General features: G+C 41.3%; 1 protein-coding gene across 1 annotated transcript in view; it reads right to left on the minus strand.

Annotated features, from left to right (window-relative positions):
* Positions 1–7,579, minus strand: part of basp1 (brain abundant, membrane attached signal protein 1) — a 43,413-nt gene extending 35,834 nt beyond the window's left edge. The window contains exon 1 of the mRNA XM_080459588.1: positions 7,460–7,579. The gene's annotated coding sequence lies outside the window, so the exon portion shown is untranslated. The remainder of the gene's footprint in view (positions 1–7,459) is intronic.
* Between the last annotated feature and the right edge of the window lie 10,498 nt (positions 7,580–18,077).

Raw genomic sequence — 18,077 nt, forward strand, 5'->3', positions numbered from 1 at the left:
TAAAATGGTCTTAAAATGAATCTGTTTCCGTCTCAGAAGAATAAATAAAAATAAAAAGTTCAATGTTTGTAAAATCGAACTTATTTTTGGAGTTTCACATCAGAGGAAGGTTGAACAGCATGAAACCAATGTGTGCACAGATCCTCCACCACACCATGTCCCACATACACATGTTGCTATGTATTTTAGACGGGCCCTTGATTGCAGGTCACAATTGAATGAAAACAAATCTGGTCAAATATATTTTCGTAATCTTCGACCCATCGTCGGTCTCTTCCTCGGTGATATGAGCTGACAGAACCGGGACTGCAGCACAAACACACCTCAGAGTTTAAACTCTATTGTTCCATCTGACGATTTCTGGACTGTTCAGGATTCACGCCAAGAGAAGCAGTAGTACCAGTTCAGAAACCCGGTATCTCTTGAAGAACGAAAAGACAGCAAGAAACGCAAGATGCTCATGGTTACTGAAAGCTGTTCATCATTTAAACTGAGTGAATATAGTTGGTATATAATTCTCATTGATCCTTTTGTTCAGTGTAGGAACAAAAGTTACCAGAAAAAAAATGTCCATGAATTCATAAAACATGCCTACTGATTATTCTAAAAAGAGAAATTAAAATTCCCTGCCTGTTTATGCAGTCAAGCCAACAGTCTGACCTGAAAGCGTTAACATGGCCGTGACTTCTATATTCAGTTTTCGCTGAGAGGAAGATAAACCCTCGGTCAAAGACACAAGTTTAGCATTTAAGAAACTGTTCAAATGATGGTGAAAAGAATCATGTTTGCGTATACCTGCAAGGTTAGTCCTTCTCCTACCTGTTTCATTGAAGCCAAGAACAGTGAAAAACACATCTTGAAGGCAAATAAAGACCTTGAAGAGAAAAGGGAAGGTGGAGTACCTAAAGAAATGCCACACAGTTTTAGAAACAACATGAATACATCCCAAAGATGTGGGTAAAAACCAAGAAAGTTCAAACCAAAGCTGTTTTGCTATCAAGCAGTAAAAAGATCCGCCTGATACAAAACCACTATTGACTTTGAAATTCCCTGTCAAGTAAACAGCTGAGCAAATCTCACACTTTAACATCCATATCTTTGGAGTCTCAGCAATGTTGCCTCCTTCTTAGCTCTGCTTTGGGTCTCCACCAAATCCTGGGAGCAACGTCTGGTTAGGCTCATACAAGCATGAATAAACCTACTGACAAACAGCCCAAGACAAAGAGCTTGCAGTTCTTAAAGTCATAGAAAAAAATTGCATGCACTAAAATACACATTTTTCCCCATCAAATGTCCACCCAGCCAACTTTATCCAGGGGACAAGAGGCAGGGGGCAAGGAGAAAAAAGGCGAAAAAAAGCTGTGTTTTTTTAATGCAATAAACCCACACAATCCTAAAACTGTGTTTCTTCCTGTCGGCGTGTCCCCTTAACGTTCATGACGGCTGCTCTAACAAAAACAAAGGCGCACTGAGTCTCTTTGCACCACTGCTTACAGTGCAGGTTTCCTCGCGTTGCAGAATTGTGCTCAGTGGTGGGCTGAAACAAGATGGCTGCTGCCCACCTCTCATCAGCCAACGGATTTGACTGTGAACTTCTCCTGACTTTCACACTGATCAATAATTCACACCGCATATCTGAATCAGAAAATTCCTGCGGTTAATAATTTACTCTTTCAGACAATGTAAGAGATTCACTCTGTGAAGGCGAGAGTCTTGAAATCAGGAACGAGAAATGCCCGAGAATGATTGGGTGTTCTCGCAGGGCTTGCTGCTCATTACCTTCTGTGTGCATTTGGATGGTAAACAAGCCCGAAGCAAGTGGTTTTACTGAAAGTTGGGAGTTATTATTTAACAGATCCACAACATTGCAAGAAGCACAGGTGTTGATGTGACTGCAAAGTGCTTCTGGAGCTCTATATTGCGCTCCAGCTTCATAATCATTACTTTTATATAGCAGATGGCAATTTTCGAACACAATCTGAACTTAAACTGTTTGTTCATTAAAATCTCATAACTGTAAAACTGTTATCGGCCTCTGCTTCCATTTTAGGATGCGATCAGTCTCTAATACAGATAAGAGGACAGGTCCCTGGATGAAATGTGACTGGGTTGTACTTTTATCTGCCCTCACCAAATGCTTTTACATCCACAAGGATGACTGAGGGAACAAGTGGATTTGGGATTCAGCGGAGAGCGAGCTGAGATTTGCTGAGTTCATTCAGGCCCCGCCAGGGTACACATCAGATAACGTTTGTCGCTGTGAGTTTGAGCTGTAATTTCCTGGAAGACGAGGCTCAGTGTGACAGATGGCGCTCACGGTGAAAGAGCTGCCGAGGACGAGGACATGTTGCACCACCGTCAAACCTCGGGCAGGAGCAGAGAGGGCAGGGACACGAGGAGGGGCCGGCCTCCACTTCCACTTCCATTTTCAGGCACTTTTGCAAAAGAAAAAAATGACTGCAAGAGACACTGAGTTAGCATTTGTAACGTCCGATCAGCGTTTACAGCGGATCCTTGACCATTTCAGAGGTAGCACGTAGTAGTAGTATTTGTACTTTGTTAATGTACTTAAGTGGATGTTTCAGGTACTTTGAAGACTTCAGTCCAGTTGATGTTTGTCTGGACGTTTTAACCTCACACATTGTTACTTGCCACCCCTGCTCTATTTTGTGTATCCCCAGCTTTATTTTAACGGTTGATCATTCAACTAGTATCTATCAATCTGGTGTTGTGTTCCAGTATATATCTTTAAAGCTTCATATTGATGTCTATTTGGGGTCATTTTGGGAAAGATAAGCACCTTTACAAGGCTGACACAGCAGGCGTCCACAATTTGCAGTTGCTTTAAATAATACATGAGAAAAAAAAGTTTCCTTTTTTTCATACCCAGTTTGCTGCAAATATGTATCTGCTGATAGGCAAGATAAGAGTTAGAACAAGAAATGAGGAACTAGAGCAGAAGTGTCAAACAAAGTTTAGTTCAGGGTGCACATACAGACCAATGCATCTAAAATATAGTGTGCAAAAAAAACCTTCTCCCATAACTAGTGCATTGTGCATGTGCTGCATGACTGTGATATAAACACAAATCTGAAGAATATATTGTTCTATTGTCATTAAAACATTCAAAAATCCATCATTGGAAACAATCTGTTACTGGGGAATATGTTCCATCTTCTATGTGAACCGCTTTGCACTACTGTGACCCGAGTTCAGCTTAAACTATCCAAAAATAAACTTTTATCAAATGTTTACCGTCATGTATTAAACTGTGGTGCTTCCTGTAAAAGGAAATCGAAGCGTGCAGCTTCCTCATTCCTGACAGTCCAGTGTGCTGCGCAGACAGTGAGAGGGTTATCACTACCGTCACATGGACTGTCTGAAGGTTTTAACACGTTCAGTAGCTACAGATGAGAAACGGGCGCTTGTTCAGGCTTCACCGCAGCTCAGACCCTTTATTGAGAGTTAAACACTCAGCCGACACTTAACATGTATACGCTCACGCCGCTGTGACGCGTTCTGTCAAAAAACATAAAACAACTGGCTGTGAAAAGTGGCCACTTTCCAGGAAACACACAATCAACCCCCATCAGTACAAAAGAAACAAAAAAAAAAAGGAAAAAACATAACCCTTCTCCCACAACAGCTTCCTTGGTGAGTATTAAAGATTTATATCATGAATCTAGGATGGCGGCATTAAATTGAGCAGCGAGGAAAACAGAAACACATTTAAAGGATTCCAGAAGTACTTCCAGCCTGTACGCCAAATGTGAAGCGGATTATAATGTGAATTATAACATGCTATATGATGTCAAAAGCTCAGCTCTCAGGTGCACTGTGAGGCGAGAACAGGGCCCTGCATGGCTTGAGTACATCATCATGATCAAAAGAGAAAGGAAGGAGCATCAGCTGCAGCTGCCATGTGAACGTCGATGCTGACGGCCTGACCGTTCGTAGCCTTCGTGTCAATAATAGTAGCAACAGAAAACATACAAAAAAAAATAAAAAATCAACATGTGTTATTTTAATCCAATAAGCCAGCTTTACCTCTTATCTGTGACAGCCCACCAGCCAGAACACTGATTTATATTTGTTTAAATGTCCATGTAGTTAGCAAAGATTTACATATATTAATAGATATTTCTGCATCTCAGACACTTCTCCAGATTTGGGTAATGTTATGCCCGAATCTGACTAATATAATCCTAACAGCCCCGCTTTCCTCAAGCGGAGAAGCTCATCATTAACGACTCAGTTTAACACAGCAAAAGCATCCACAAGGCTTGTAAACACTAACACCCTTAAAATCAAAATTAAAAAATGTGTGCATAATTATATAATCTAATTCGGCAAGAGCATCAACTATTACCACTATCGTGCAGTAAGAAACACACAGCCACACACTTCTGGTCTCATTTCTCATTAGTCCATGCATGCTAGAGGGCAGTCATCATCTGATCACTTAGTTTGCACTTCCTTAATGCGTAAATGCATGGCAAGCTGGAACTTGAACTTCTGTAACACCTCTTAAAAGCATTTCCACAGCTTAATGATCCCTTAAAGTCTATTGTCATTCATACACCTTGATTATTTCACCAGCATTTATGTGTTATTATGACTGAGGAGTCACCGCTTTCTTCACTGAGTACTGCTACATGCAATGAGCCTGCACTGTGAAAATAATCTCATTTTAATGATCCGATAGACGAGACGCAGACACTTTTTCTTCTTCCTTTTTGCAGCAGTGATGACAGTAGTATCAGGAGTGGTGACTCAACCTGCTGCTGCACCAATTCCCCACCTTTTTTTTTCTCTCTCCCCAAAAACACACACGCGCATATATATAAATATGTATACAGAGTTTGCGTTGGAGAGCAGCTGCGGCCGCTCATTGTCTTGTTAAAATTAATAAACCTCCATTTGCGTCACAGGGAATACTATGGCTTAATTAAGACTGTGTCCCATGTTGGACCTAATGGACAAAAGTTCACACAAGCGCGCACCCACCCACCCACCCACCCACCCACCCACACACACATCTGAAACCAGTATTAATGGATGAGTCACTGTTGTAACTCCTCATCAGGTTGGTGTTAGTGTCTGTCCAGCAGGATGAATGAATTATTTCAACAATATTTTCATGAAAACAGAAAGACACCTTACTACTTTACTACACCTTACTACACCTAACCCCCCCCCCCCCATCCATCGCAAACCCTTATTCTACATGATGATTTTATAACACCGCAAAAGAAGATCACAAAAAGTAACATTCCCTTGTATGTTTCAACGCAACAAGAGTCATCAGTGAGGTACTTTGGCACGATACTGAAAGAGATTACTATAATATCAGACTCAAAATAGCATTACAAAGTGCAACTCATATAGACTCGGCCTCACAGGGGTTTTAATTTTTACAGGTACACCTCCAGAAGGAGCGATAAACGCTAATGTGCTCTGTGCAGCCAACTGACCTTATTGTGAAGTTTATAACCTGAACATATTAAAATAAAAAGGTGAGTCTGCAACAATGTGTGACTTCAATATGCATTTACATTCTTCAATTTGTATGAAACTTCGATTTGTGGAACAACAAAGCAGCAGGATCCGTGCTATGTGAACTATAAAGCAAATGCAGATAATATGAGATGTATGAAATGTAAGATAAACTGTGTAACTTATTGGAAGGAGCTCATTGTCAAGTGAGATCATTGCTGTAGAACTACAAGTGAAATGTATTTCATAGTGCATTAATCTACTGACTTGTTTTTCAAGAGCAAATCCAGCCTCTATGTGTCTGAAAAGAGCAAGGAAGAAAATACTGAGAAAATCTGAGAAATTGAGAGAATAGCAACAAAATGTCCCATTCGATGACTGAGAGCGGAACGTTTTCGCATTGTAATTTCAATAATCTTTTGGTAAGAATAATTTATTGGATATGCATTCAACTACCCAACAAATGAATTATTTTAGCATTCAGCACAACACTGAGCAGCTCAAATATGGTCTCATTTCAATACAGACACATTAGTCTCTCTCTCTCTCTCTCTCAAACACACACACACACACACATACACACACTCGCACACAATACCGCCGAGGCAGAGGAGGAAAAAGCCGACTAGAATGTATAAATTACACATATTTTTCACATAATAGCTGAGAAATACATTTTCCAATCATTGAAATGCGCAAATAAACCCAGAAAATTGGCTGTTAGCGCATCCTTTTCCGAGCAATCCTATTGATACCCAAGGTGGCATGTCTCCCATCCACACCCTGTTACCAGTGCGCATGCGTGCCGCGGCAAACAAAGGACCAGGCAATTAACCGACAGAAGATGACTAATAAAGTTTGACTCGCTGCAGAAATAACAATGCCATCGAAGCAGCGCCGACAACAGCCGTGTACGGATCAACTTAACGTGTGTGCAGCCATTGACTGGAGAGAAAATTTAGGTGCACCCAGTTTTTGTTTTTTTTCCCCTGTCACCCCCTCGTTCTACACATCATCCCCGAATCTCCGTCAACCCCCTCCCCACCACCACCACCACCACCACTCTCTCTCTTTCTCCTCCTCCATCCGCCTATTTCTTCCCAGTGAGATAGATATGAGATCAATAATTCATCTCAAGTCGTGACATAATGTGGTTAGAGACGCTCGAGTGCGCGCGACAGTCAAGTGCGCGTGAGCGCAAAACGCACGCAGCCAAACGGTGTCACACCTGCACACAGACAAAGAAGGTGGGGCGAGAGGACTCCGCAGATTTCTCAATGTTCAACTGTTTACTTGATGTAAGTTATTAAAGGGGGGGGGGGGGGGGGTGTCATCCCCCTTATCCTCCCACACACAAACGCACACCACCACTCACGCGCGCCAACACCTCATATACCCCCTCCGATTGATTGCTGCACTTAACAAGCTGTTGATATTATATAATCATAAAACAATTTCAAGGCATTCGATAAGTAATGACGAGTGCCTGAGTGGACGGTGCGCAGAGACGCGTGGACAAAGCAGTCTCCCTATCAAACAAAAGTGTAAAAAAAAAATTACAATATGCCTGAGCGCGTGTTCCCCAGACTGTACACACCCCTTTTTTTTAAAGCTCGTGCACATTTTGTCACCGGGAGAGAGTGAGAGAGAGAGAGAGAGAGAGAGAGAAAAGAGGACTGAATAACCCTGAATATATTTTTTTCCTCGATTGTCCATCTCAGTTCTTTAATTTACTGCATCGTCTCTTTTTCTTTTCACCCCAATCAAAATTCCTTTGTCTCATCTCCATTTCACATTTAAGCAGCGTGCGCGTCGGATCTCCAAATGAAAAAGACAAAAGGGAGAGAGGGGGAGAAAAAAAAGAATAAACATTTAAACAAACAAAAGCATCCTAGGAGTTTTTTTTTTGTTTTTTTTTTAGTGTAGAAAATGAGGATAACGATGATGAGGGTCCTGTTCTTACCGTGTGCACTGAAGTTGCGACGCTCCCTGTGCTCTCCTCGCAGTTTCAAGTAGCGGCTGCTGGATATTTTGCGGCTTCTCCTGCGCGCCTAGCGGCTTGTGCCTGCTGCACGGAACGGCTCGGCTCGACCTGCGATCTGCCGCCTGCGCGCACACGCCTTAAACGCGCACGTGCGCGCGCCACCTCTGTGCATGGAAAGCAGAAGCGCGGTCTACATTCTCCGTGTAAAATATATTTCAATATGCTTGGACCTCTTATTGTTTTATTCTTGTGAGGCGTTTGTTTGTCTGTTTGTTTGTTTGTTTGCGCTCAGCATGTGTTTATAGCGACTCGTTAATTTACCCCCATAATGTGGCGGTGACTTGTGGGCGCTTTGTGCTCATGTTTGGTGATTAAGCGGCAACATTTTTTTGTAAAATTGCATTCATGATTTCAAAATGTTCAGTTTATGTCCTCATATAAGGAACTTGCACGAAAAGAAAGACATTTACGTCTCTCTCTCTCTCTCTCTCTCTCTCTCTCTCTCTCTCTCTCTCTCTCTCGCTCTCTCTCTCTCTTTCCAGCACAGAAAATATCAATTTTACGATAAATGTTAATTGATTTGTTGTTTTATCTCAGGATCTGTACAATTTTCGGTGCGCTTGTTCAGTGGAAATTGGAAATATCCTTCTTTAATGTGCTTTTTTTTTTTGTCGTTTCCTTGCATCCTTGCGCCCCCTGTCAATCACTTTCCCACCTGATTCTGTTATTTTGCCGTTAAGAGGACCTGTTGGTGAACTGCATGGATCCACTTGTTGATGCACGGCCTGGCGCTCTTTGATGCAAACTGATGCAAACCCCTTATCTTATCAGTTCGCTATATTTTACAGATTTGTTTTTATATGAGAGCAAACATAGTTGCAAAAACCCTCCCTACTTTAGTAAATGCTATTTTCGTGTTTGAGCAAAGCCTCAATATTGATCCAGGCAATGTGATATGACCATAAATCTTTAATCTTCCAGGTAGAAATGTAAAAGAAAAAATACTGATATGGTTATTTCGAGTGCGGAAGGAAAAATCTGGTAAATGCAGTGATTGTTTCAATTTAAAATGTATTGTTTAACGTGTGCTTGCTTGAAATTTGCTTATATTTAAGGACCATGCCAGTCCCGTTATTGCTGAATAATAATACAAAATGTCTTTTGGTCGGATTGTCCATATACTTTGTTGCCTTACCTTTGCAATACTTAGGTTTGACCACTAGATGTCAGCATTCACAAACAGTAGAGCCATGACTTCAGGACTCTTTCTGGGTATTCTGACTGATGATCCGCTCAAGCCCAGAATTTCTTCCACATATCAGACTGTTCTCAACATGTCAACATGTCTCTCCACTCCTCCCAGCAGGAAGTATGTGGGTATCAGACAGAGGTCAGTTTACTCTGGAAGACGCTGTGACTTGGCTGACCTGGCTGGACCTGACCTCTACACAGAGCTGCTGATAAATCCTCTGTCTTCTGAGGTGATCCCACCACCTCAAACTGCCCATAAACTTAAAGTGACCCTTCAGGTGCTGCAGCTTACCGTGTTGTCAAACATTAAGAGCCAAACCCCACAGCACTAAACACATACCACTAACAAGGCCACGCAAGCCTTTAAAATGTTTATCTACAAGGGTGAGTTCATCCAAAAACCTCATTACTGACAGTGACATCACATCCTGCAGCTCGTACTGACTTTTTGTGCTTCACACTAAAAATGCACTGCAAAATGAACATTTCCTCACATTTTAATTTGCACTAAGATGAAAGAAATTTGTATTTTTTAGGTTATTTCTTTGTTTAAACAAAATTGTCCACTCATGGAAAGCCTTGCTACTATTTTACTTGCTACTGAGCCTCTTGCTTGTTAAACAGATAATTTGTTAAAATGCCAATAAGCCTCATTTCACAAGCTTTCAGTCCTCAAATCCAACAAAAGGACTGCATCAGTCAGCATCATTCTGCCTCCTGCATTTTCCATATGTGAAAGTAGAATTATATTTAAGGAAGTAGCACCTCCACTTTTATTGCCCAAAAAACTATCTACTGAGCCCAGATTTCCTAGAATGTGGGTTCTTCATAGAAATATAAATCAGTGCTTAACAATGCGATCTCAATCATTTCTGACTGAAGGAGAGAATTCATTGCAACTCAGCCTATCTCGAGAAAAGGGGCACAGAAGACACAAGTCAATGGTTTGTGTCCCAAGAAACGTTCGAGATCATTGGCATTGTTTATCACATAGTCTTGCTCTCACTTCTTTTCTTTGTTTATTGCGGAAGGTAAACTTGTGTGTTGAGTCTTAGATTGTAAATGAAGATGGATGTGATGAGATGTGCAGTAATGAACAATTAGACGATGCTTCTCTTCCTCCGCACGCTTTTCATTCGCTGCCGAATCATCCAATTAGGAGCACTTCTGGACGTTTCATTATCACGTTGAGATGAAGAGCCTGTCGTTGCCACAGCGGACAGAGGGATTTATTGAAGTGAGGATACACTCTGAGGTTTAAAAGACGAAGCAGGTTTAGGCACCTGAGTCAAATTCAAAAGAGGCTTTGAAATGTTGATGTCGTGAAAACATGCCATGAGACACCACATTTAAGATGCTCGGTATTATTTGAGCGATCATCGCACTCTCCGATTGTCCCCAGTGTTTCCTTAGTGTGGGGCGGACTAAAATTTGTTATTGTATATAAACTAAACCGTTTCAAAAACTCAGAATATAGTATGTGCTGGATTATTTTTTTTATTTTTTTTTCTAAGGTGCAGCAACACTGGGGTGAGATTGTTCCAAACTTTTGTGAAGTACAACAGTTTCGTCTCAAATATTCCTATAATTGATGCAAATGGATGACATGTCATGATGGCTTTCAGTCCTTTGCTTTAAGTAGATTTTATAGAGTTACACACTTTGAATTATTTCTTTTTGGGTGTTGCCGCTGCTGTTTCTATAATGCCTGCTTGACTTCCATTGTTGCCATACATTGAATTCGGCTTGTCTTTTTGGAAAGTCAAGGCAAGTCACATGCACATACATGTATGCACATGTGCACCCAAACACATCATTACTATAACTCGGTGTATATAACTGCAGTGTGCTTGTGGTGTGGGTGAAGCATCGTAATCATTAGCAATGACACACATCCACAGTTTCCAGTCAGAAATTAAATGATTTTCTAAATGGAAAGACAAACAGGTAATAATTTCTGGACTTTTGTATAAAACACTGGTTAAATTCCATTTGAAGCTTTTATTCCTCCTGCCACTGGCATTCTCTATCTTTAGGTTGAATTTATTTAGTTTCCAGAATGTGACGAGTACAAAGTACATACATTTATGTTGTGGTCGGGAGTTAAAACAAAAAGTCCTCTAAACTACAGATCTCTAAAAAAACAAAACAATAAATCTTCTGAAAATCACATTGTTTCTAATTTACCTCAGTCAAAGACCTGTAGCATTTTCAGACTTTTCTGAATAACCAAGAATTATCTTCAACGTTTGAATGTCGAAAGTTTTGACGAAAGTGAATTTATCTTTTGCAAGTGTCTGCGGTATAGTTTTCTGACTTTAATCAAGTGTTTAATCGTGATATGTGTGCTTGTCGTGGCCTGCCCAGATTAAAACAGTGCGATGCGTCATCATTTGTCGGTAATTGTTGAGATTAGTATTTAGCTTTTCATAATCACAGGGAGTTGCAGACAAGGTTGGCTGCGAGTGATTATCAAAGGCTGTCTGTCTTTTACCATCCCCCACCATGTTTTTCTTCAGATTAGAAGTCCTTCAGAAAGTAGTGGAGTTCAGAGGTTCTCTGTGACGCTTAGAGGTTATTAAAGGGAGTCATTAAGGGTAGAGCTGGAGAGTAGATTATAGTAGATCAGACATATCTTTTATTTCAGATCAAAAGGAAGCAGACTCCACTCGCAAGAGACCAAAGACTGAGTTTACCGCTACATAACTGCACATTTTCAGCTTAGATATTCTCAGACAGTCATCATTCGGAGGTGAAACTATTTAAGAATAAAATGACCATAGAATGGCTGATAGAAAAAAAGCTCTGAGCGAAATGTGCCAACGCTAAGGCTGTTTGTCCTCTTCAGGAGAGAAGTCAAAGTCTATCATCAAACAAAATAAAGTACCAGGGTTTTATATTACAGGGCCACACCGTGACATAATAGTTAACGCTCTCAAAGTGGGAATATCCCACTTCCAGTCTGGCCTTTGGGGCTTTTTTTTTTGTTGTGTAGACGTCTCCCTGTGAATATGTGGGTGTTTTCCAGGTACTCTGCTTCCCTCCCACAGTCCGACAACTTGTGAGGGTTATCTAAAATAGATGTGAACGTGAGTGTGTCTCTGTGATGGAGTGGCCACCTGTCTAGAACGAACCTGCCTTCAGCTGGGATCAGCACCAGCGCCTCCCAATTCAGAGTTGGATGATAAGGTGGTATAATACTTGCAACACACTTGTTTTCTACAAACCGCAGCCTTGAATATCAACAAATGAACTCAACTGAACTCCACAAGCGCTCTGAAAGACCTGACTCTGCATCTTCTTCCTCTCTTTCATGTCTTGTATTTTGGTTGCTATCATTTCCCGGCCCTGTGTCTCTTCCGCTCAGTGTGATGCTGGTTGAAAGAAGTGTGTTTTGGCTGCACCACAGACCAGTGTCCTGGCAGGGAGAAAAAAGTCACAGTCTTTTGTATCTCCCATCTTTGACAGGAGTCACAGGAAATATTTCTCTTCCCCATCCTGTTTGGAGGCATTTCAAAGTTTAGAGATGCTGGACAGGATTCAAACGGTTCCTCGTGCGAGAGACGCCCAGAGAAAGTAACAAAAGGTGCATTGGTCCCATTTATTGTCCTTCTGTTGCTTCCGCCACATTAAAATGCTAAAACACGTTCACGTTCTGTCTGAGATAAAGAAATTGTGCACGTGGTCTTTGTCGTCATATTCACAAATTGTGTTTTTTAAAACCAAAACACGTGAAAGCAAAGAGTTTTAATTGCAGCCGACAAGCTGAAACACGTCGGGATTATGTAACAAGTTAAGAAGTTCAGCCGCTCCTCGTCACTCAAGAGGAGGATCGACCTCTCACTCACAATCAACACCTCCACGGCACCTCGCCAAAACCTTTGAGACAGGAGGTTGCGAGCAGAAGCCGAGCGGCGCTCAGGTTAATGCGACCTTTAAGAGGTGGGCGGAGCTCGCTTCTCTCACCAAATGCAGTTTGACCCTGATTGGGGACTCAGGGGGCTTAGAGGCGATTGCTACGAGGAAGGAGTGTTACTTGACCTCTGCCAGCGGCCGCAGGTCAGAGGTCAAGGGTTGCTGAGCTGATTCTGTCCAGACAGGTGAGCCGTGGATAGTGTGTGAAAGACTATGAGACAAATGACTCGGAGGAGTTTGGAAATCCGGAGTGTACAGCCCCGAGGACGTGTTGACAAAAGTTAAATGAAGTATAAAAAGAAATGGGACAAAAAGAACAAACGTGCCTGTTGCCTCATGTCCCTGCTGCGGACTAACCTACTGAAAATGAACTAAAAGACGGGGCTTGAACATTTGCTGATAACTGGTTTCTACGTCAAACTCATCAGGACTTTTCTTTGGACCGGTTACAATACAAGACATCGCGTGTGCTAATTGTGCTTTATTTCCCAGAAAACATATTTACTAAAAAGAAATATCAAAACGGCATCGTTGCATTTTAGACAATCAACATTTAATTAAAACATTTTGAAGTGAAACATTTTGATGGATTGCACAAACTAACTGAGACTGTAATTTAATAGACTTTGAAATAGTCTCACTCTTTGAGGTTAAAATCATTTAATAAAGACTAAATGGTTGGTTAATGTTTTGGGCCTTTTTCTTTGGATTAACCCTCAGATTACCTTTAAGGAAGGCTGCTCTCTGATCTCTGTTCTGACAAAAGCGTCCCAGTGCAGCCAAACACTGGTGGACACACCCGCAATAAAAAATGAAAAGCCGGAGCCTTTTAAATTAAAAATGTTTTACAGCTCTGCAGTAGAGCTTAAAAAGAGTCTGAATATTTCTTTTCTTTTTTTCAAATTTTTTTTTGACGACCCCATATGTGATCTGTGTGCATTGTTGGCATTGGCATGTCTCATAAATGAAGATGGCTTTCAGAGAGACTTTTAATAAAAGGGTCTACGTTCAATACAACCGTTCAGCGATTCATCCATTCATTCAAACTGAATCAGACTCAATATACAATAATGTGACCTCTCAATGTGGCCCAAAAAGAACCGAACAAATGTTCCTTTTCAGTCCTGTGTGTGAAAAAATGTGGGGTGTGTTGGAATAAGTCTGAGTTTTTCAGATGATCTTTGTCCAACATTGGCCTGAAGCGGTGCATATTTAGCCAAGGATGAATTACATTTCTTTCATTTAACTTATTCCTCGGCTGGATCGGTATCAACTCTTAGCTGAGAGTGAGTCAGCCCACTCAAAACCTCTCACATCTGGCAGCTGGCGCAAACCAACACATCGCAGCACACCAGAGCTCGGCTGTAAATACCCCCCAACACCGGGCTACCTCAGTAGACCTCTTGCTTAAACATCGTGCACGTGGAAAGTAACAGCAGGTCTGTTGTGCCAACCTCATCGCTTTCTTAGTATAAGATGCTAAACGTCAACGTCCTTCCTCTTGGAAGCCTTTATGTTGTTTCTTTCTCCTTGTGGCTGGCTCTGAATATGTTCCTCTCTTTAAAAAAGCTGCTGAGAGTCACAGGACTGACCACCGCATGCAACTCTGTGGTTTCAACTTTGCAGAAGTTCACAAGGAGCCCAGAGGAGCAGCGAAGATAAAGATTTCACAGTGAAAACATGAAGCACCTTGAAAGCCTCCCGCACCTCATGAGGGCATAGTATTCAGGCTTATAGGGAAAAAAATACACCCCCCAAAATACCCCCTCCACCACCACCACCACCACCACACACACACACACACGCACAAGCACTCCACCCGCCCACTGCAAGTCAGCAGCAGTGGGCACTTCTTTTTTGAATGAATGAGTTTTGAATGAGACAGCCTCCAGGCTCAAGCCAGCAGGGCTCAAAGGTCATTTGGTGTGCTGAGTAAGTTGAGGGGAAAACCAGACACAAACATGCATGCCGGCAGATGTGAGGGCTCCGTGTTGTTAACCTATGGCTGGAATGTTAATGCTTAACCACGTAGCTCATTATCAGATTATACACGCTGCCGCTCCACACCGAGTCCCAGAAACTCACAACACGCCGCCCACCAGCCAGAAACAAAAAGGACACACTCTCCAGTTTTGTCTGTTGTTCGTTACTGAAATGTTTGTGCTGCATGTATGTTTGGCTCACTATGGTTTGGGTCACTGTGGATTCAAAAACGTCATAAATGCATGTTTTTAATAAACAGAAATATCTATTTTGGTCACACCAACAACCCTATTCAACATATCAAGGAATACAAATAATTAAGATTGCGTTTCCACATATTTTGATTTTATACAAACATGGAAAATACAGTAACGTCATCTGGATATGGGTTCTCTTTATATGGAACAGACTTGAAAACAGACTTTTTTCAATGTTGAGTGATCAGTATGCCGTGCAATACATGTGTATTTTAAAATCGTAAGATAAACAACATGAAAGTAGTCTGTAGGCTAAGTGACAGTAAACAGTAAAATCAGGAATGAAATCGTTGAAGCTCGTGTAACTTTGATTGTTTGCCAAATAGTTCATTTAATGGCACAAACCCTTGTGAGATTTAATTAGTGAGACCTTTGTAGAACAACCTGGATGATCCCATATGACAATAAGAATGCAGCAGAATAATCACAGAAAGACAAGCAGCCACAGTCTTTTCCCTAAATACACATTTTAGAAATGCATCTTTTTTTTTTTTATTTTGCTTTTGAAAACAGACTTCCATCCATCTTCAGTACAGCTTTGTCCAACAAAGAAGCACCGGGTGCTGAAGCTGACCTCGGCTGACTATGGGTGAAAGGTGTGATTGACCCGGGGCAGGTCACCAGCCAATCACACTGAGCAGAGACACACACACACACACACACACACACACACACACACACACACACACACACACACACACACACACACACTCACACCTGTGGTCAATTTAGCAACACCAAGTCACATAACATGCATGTCTCTGGACTGTGGGAGGAAATGGGACTTAAAAAAAACAAACATGCTCCTCGAGAATATAGAACATGCACACACAAAACAAACCCAAACCTGTAATCAAAGCAGGTCAAACCTAATGACAAAGCAGTCCACTTTCTACCTTTTTTGTTCTTTTAGCTGTTTGTGCCGCAAATTAACTGAAGTGCTGAAAAGGTACAAGAATAGATTTTAAAGTTTAACTTGTTGGAAACAAAAGAAATCTGACTCGTGCTTCTCACATTTTTCACAGGCCCAAAATGAAGTTTGCACAAGCTGAAGTGCACATTTTGTCTTTTCAATCGAACAACTCATGCTTTGGTTGAATTTGTTGCCGTTGAAATTGTAAATTATTGATTTTGTATAGCTAAATCCTAATCTTATTCTATCATCCATCCAGCGATGGCTAACTAATTTTAATTCAGGCAAAACAAAAAATGCAACAAAAATCAGTAAATAAATAAATAGATAAATAAAAAAGTTAAGAAAATACAGCTGCATGCTGAAAAGGTTTAACAAACCATTGAATCCACTTTTTCACAATTTTTTTTAAAAAACAACTTGGAATTTTCTATACAAAAAAGTGCAATCTAAAAAATCCCATCCACCACAGTGATTTTATTCACACTGACATGGGTGAAATTCTGTTGCTTCTAAAAACACAGGATTTCTGCATCGCTTAACCTGCCCTTTTGCCAGACTATGACTCCCTATTATCTTCATAACATGTATTACATGACACTTGGCACTGAATGCTCTTTAAGCTTGTCTGAGATGAGCCATTTTTAGTTGACTTTTGACATCAAAGATCACAACAATAACCAGTCTGGATCTAACAAGTTCACACCGGAAAAGCCACAACGATCTGTGTAAAGTTCACAGTAATAATTCCAGGTTCGGGATTTGTCGTGGAGCTCTAGCACATTGGTTCAAAGATTCAGGGGGGGCTCAATGATGTGATGAACGATGTGATTGTTACTGTCATTAAATGCTCATCCTGTTGAAGCCCCCAATTTTTTTTTTCAAGCTGTGTGAGCAGATGGGCTCTGATCACAAAGCCATTTAATTTCAAAGTGATTCCCATTTGATTTTGCAGAGCAGGTTGAATGATTTTGTCCTCTTTCAGAGTGCCACGTGTGTTTCAAAGCTATATTTAAACACAGAAATGATTTTTAAAATGCACTGAATGTTGAAAAACGGAAATGTTGCAATACAAAAACTGTAAGACATAATGCACTTCTCATGCTTTTACAGTTGATGTGATTTTTCTCAACTTTATTGGATCTGTTTAATATCAAGCTTCATCAAACATGTATTACTAGTATATATTATCATTATAATTAGTGCGCGTGTATGTCTGGATATAGGTTGCACGTTTATAGGCGCAGTAGTGAACACTCTCATCTCATGGCGATAAGTCAGTGGGTACAAATACCAGCTGGGGCTTTCTGTGTGGAGTTTGCATGGTCTTCCTGTGCGTGTGTGGGATTGCTGGGATCAGCTCCATTGATGTGCAGTTAAACCAGGGAGACATGGGAGATGGATGGACGTCACCAGAGTCTTGGCAATATTGGTTTTCCTGAAAAGAGAACTTGGCCAAAAGAGTTTGGGAACCAGTCTAGTCTGACTCGTCAGTATGCGAGCAGCGGACTATGAACTTTCAATTGTTTACACAACAAAAGTTTCAAGTGGAAACACGTTATTTTTGCTTTTTCGTTTCAGAAATATTTCACTGAAATTGCAGAAACGCTGAAAACAACGTAGTTTTGATATTGGACCACTAGTGGGTGCTGTAGTTTGTTTTTGTAATTAAACCGGAGAAGGATACACCATAAACATTAACAATGGCAAGTACACTTACATTCGTACAGACAGACGACCACATTGGATTGTTATTACAGGTGACTCTTAACTATAAAACTGCCAAGTCCCAGGAGAATATGACCTGGGAGTCATGACACTCTGGAGGCCGCCATCGCTGTTATTGTGGATTTACCCTCGCATGTGCATAAGAAGTATTTACTGAGGCCGTGGCTCACCTACGCTGTGGCCGTATTTTCAAAAAGTTGCATGATACCCGTTCACACGGAGTCTGAGCACTGTCATAAAAAATTCATTTTTTCCAGAGATGAAGTTGGAGCATTTTCAAACACATGCGTTTGCACGGAGACGGAGTCTGGGCACTTTGAAAAAGTTGTGATTTCCCCGTTTACATTAAGACAAAGACAGAGACGACATGCTTAAAAAAAAAGTATGTTTTAAGTGGCCCTGACCACAGTTGTCCAGTAAACGGACACCGATAACAAAACGTCGTGAAAAGGAGGCTGATCTTTTGCGGCTGATTCGTTGGACACCCCCCGCTGTGCGCACACCTCTGCGCTGACAGCAGGAGGCGTCAGAGAGGCAGGAGGGCTGCAGG

The sequence above is a fragment of the Lipophrys pholis genome (genome assembly GCF_963383615.2).
Source record: "Lipophrys pholis genome assembly, chromosome: 1".
Taxonomy (NCBI): Eukaryota; Metazoa; Chordata; class Actinopteri; order Blenniiformes; family Blenniidae; genus Lipophrys; species Lipophrys pholis.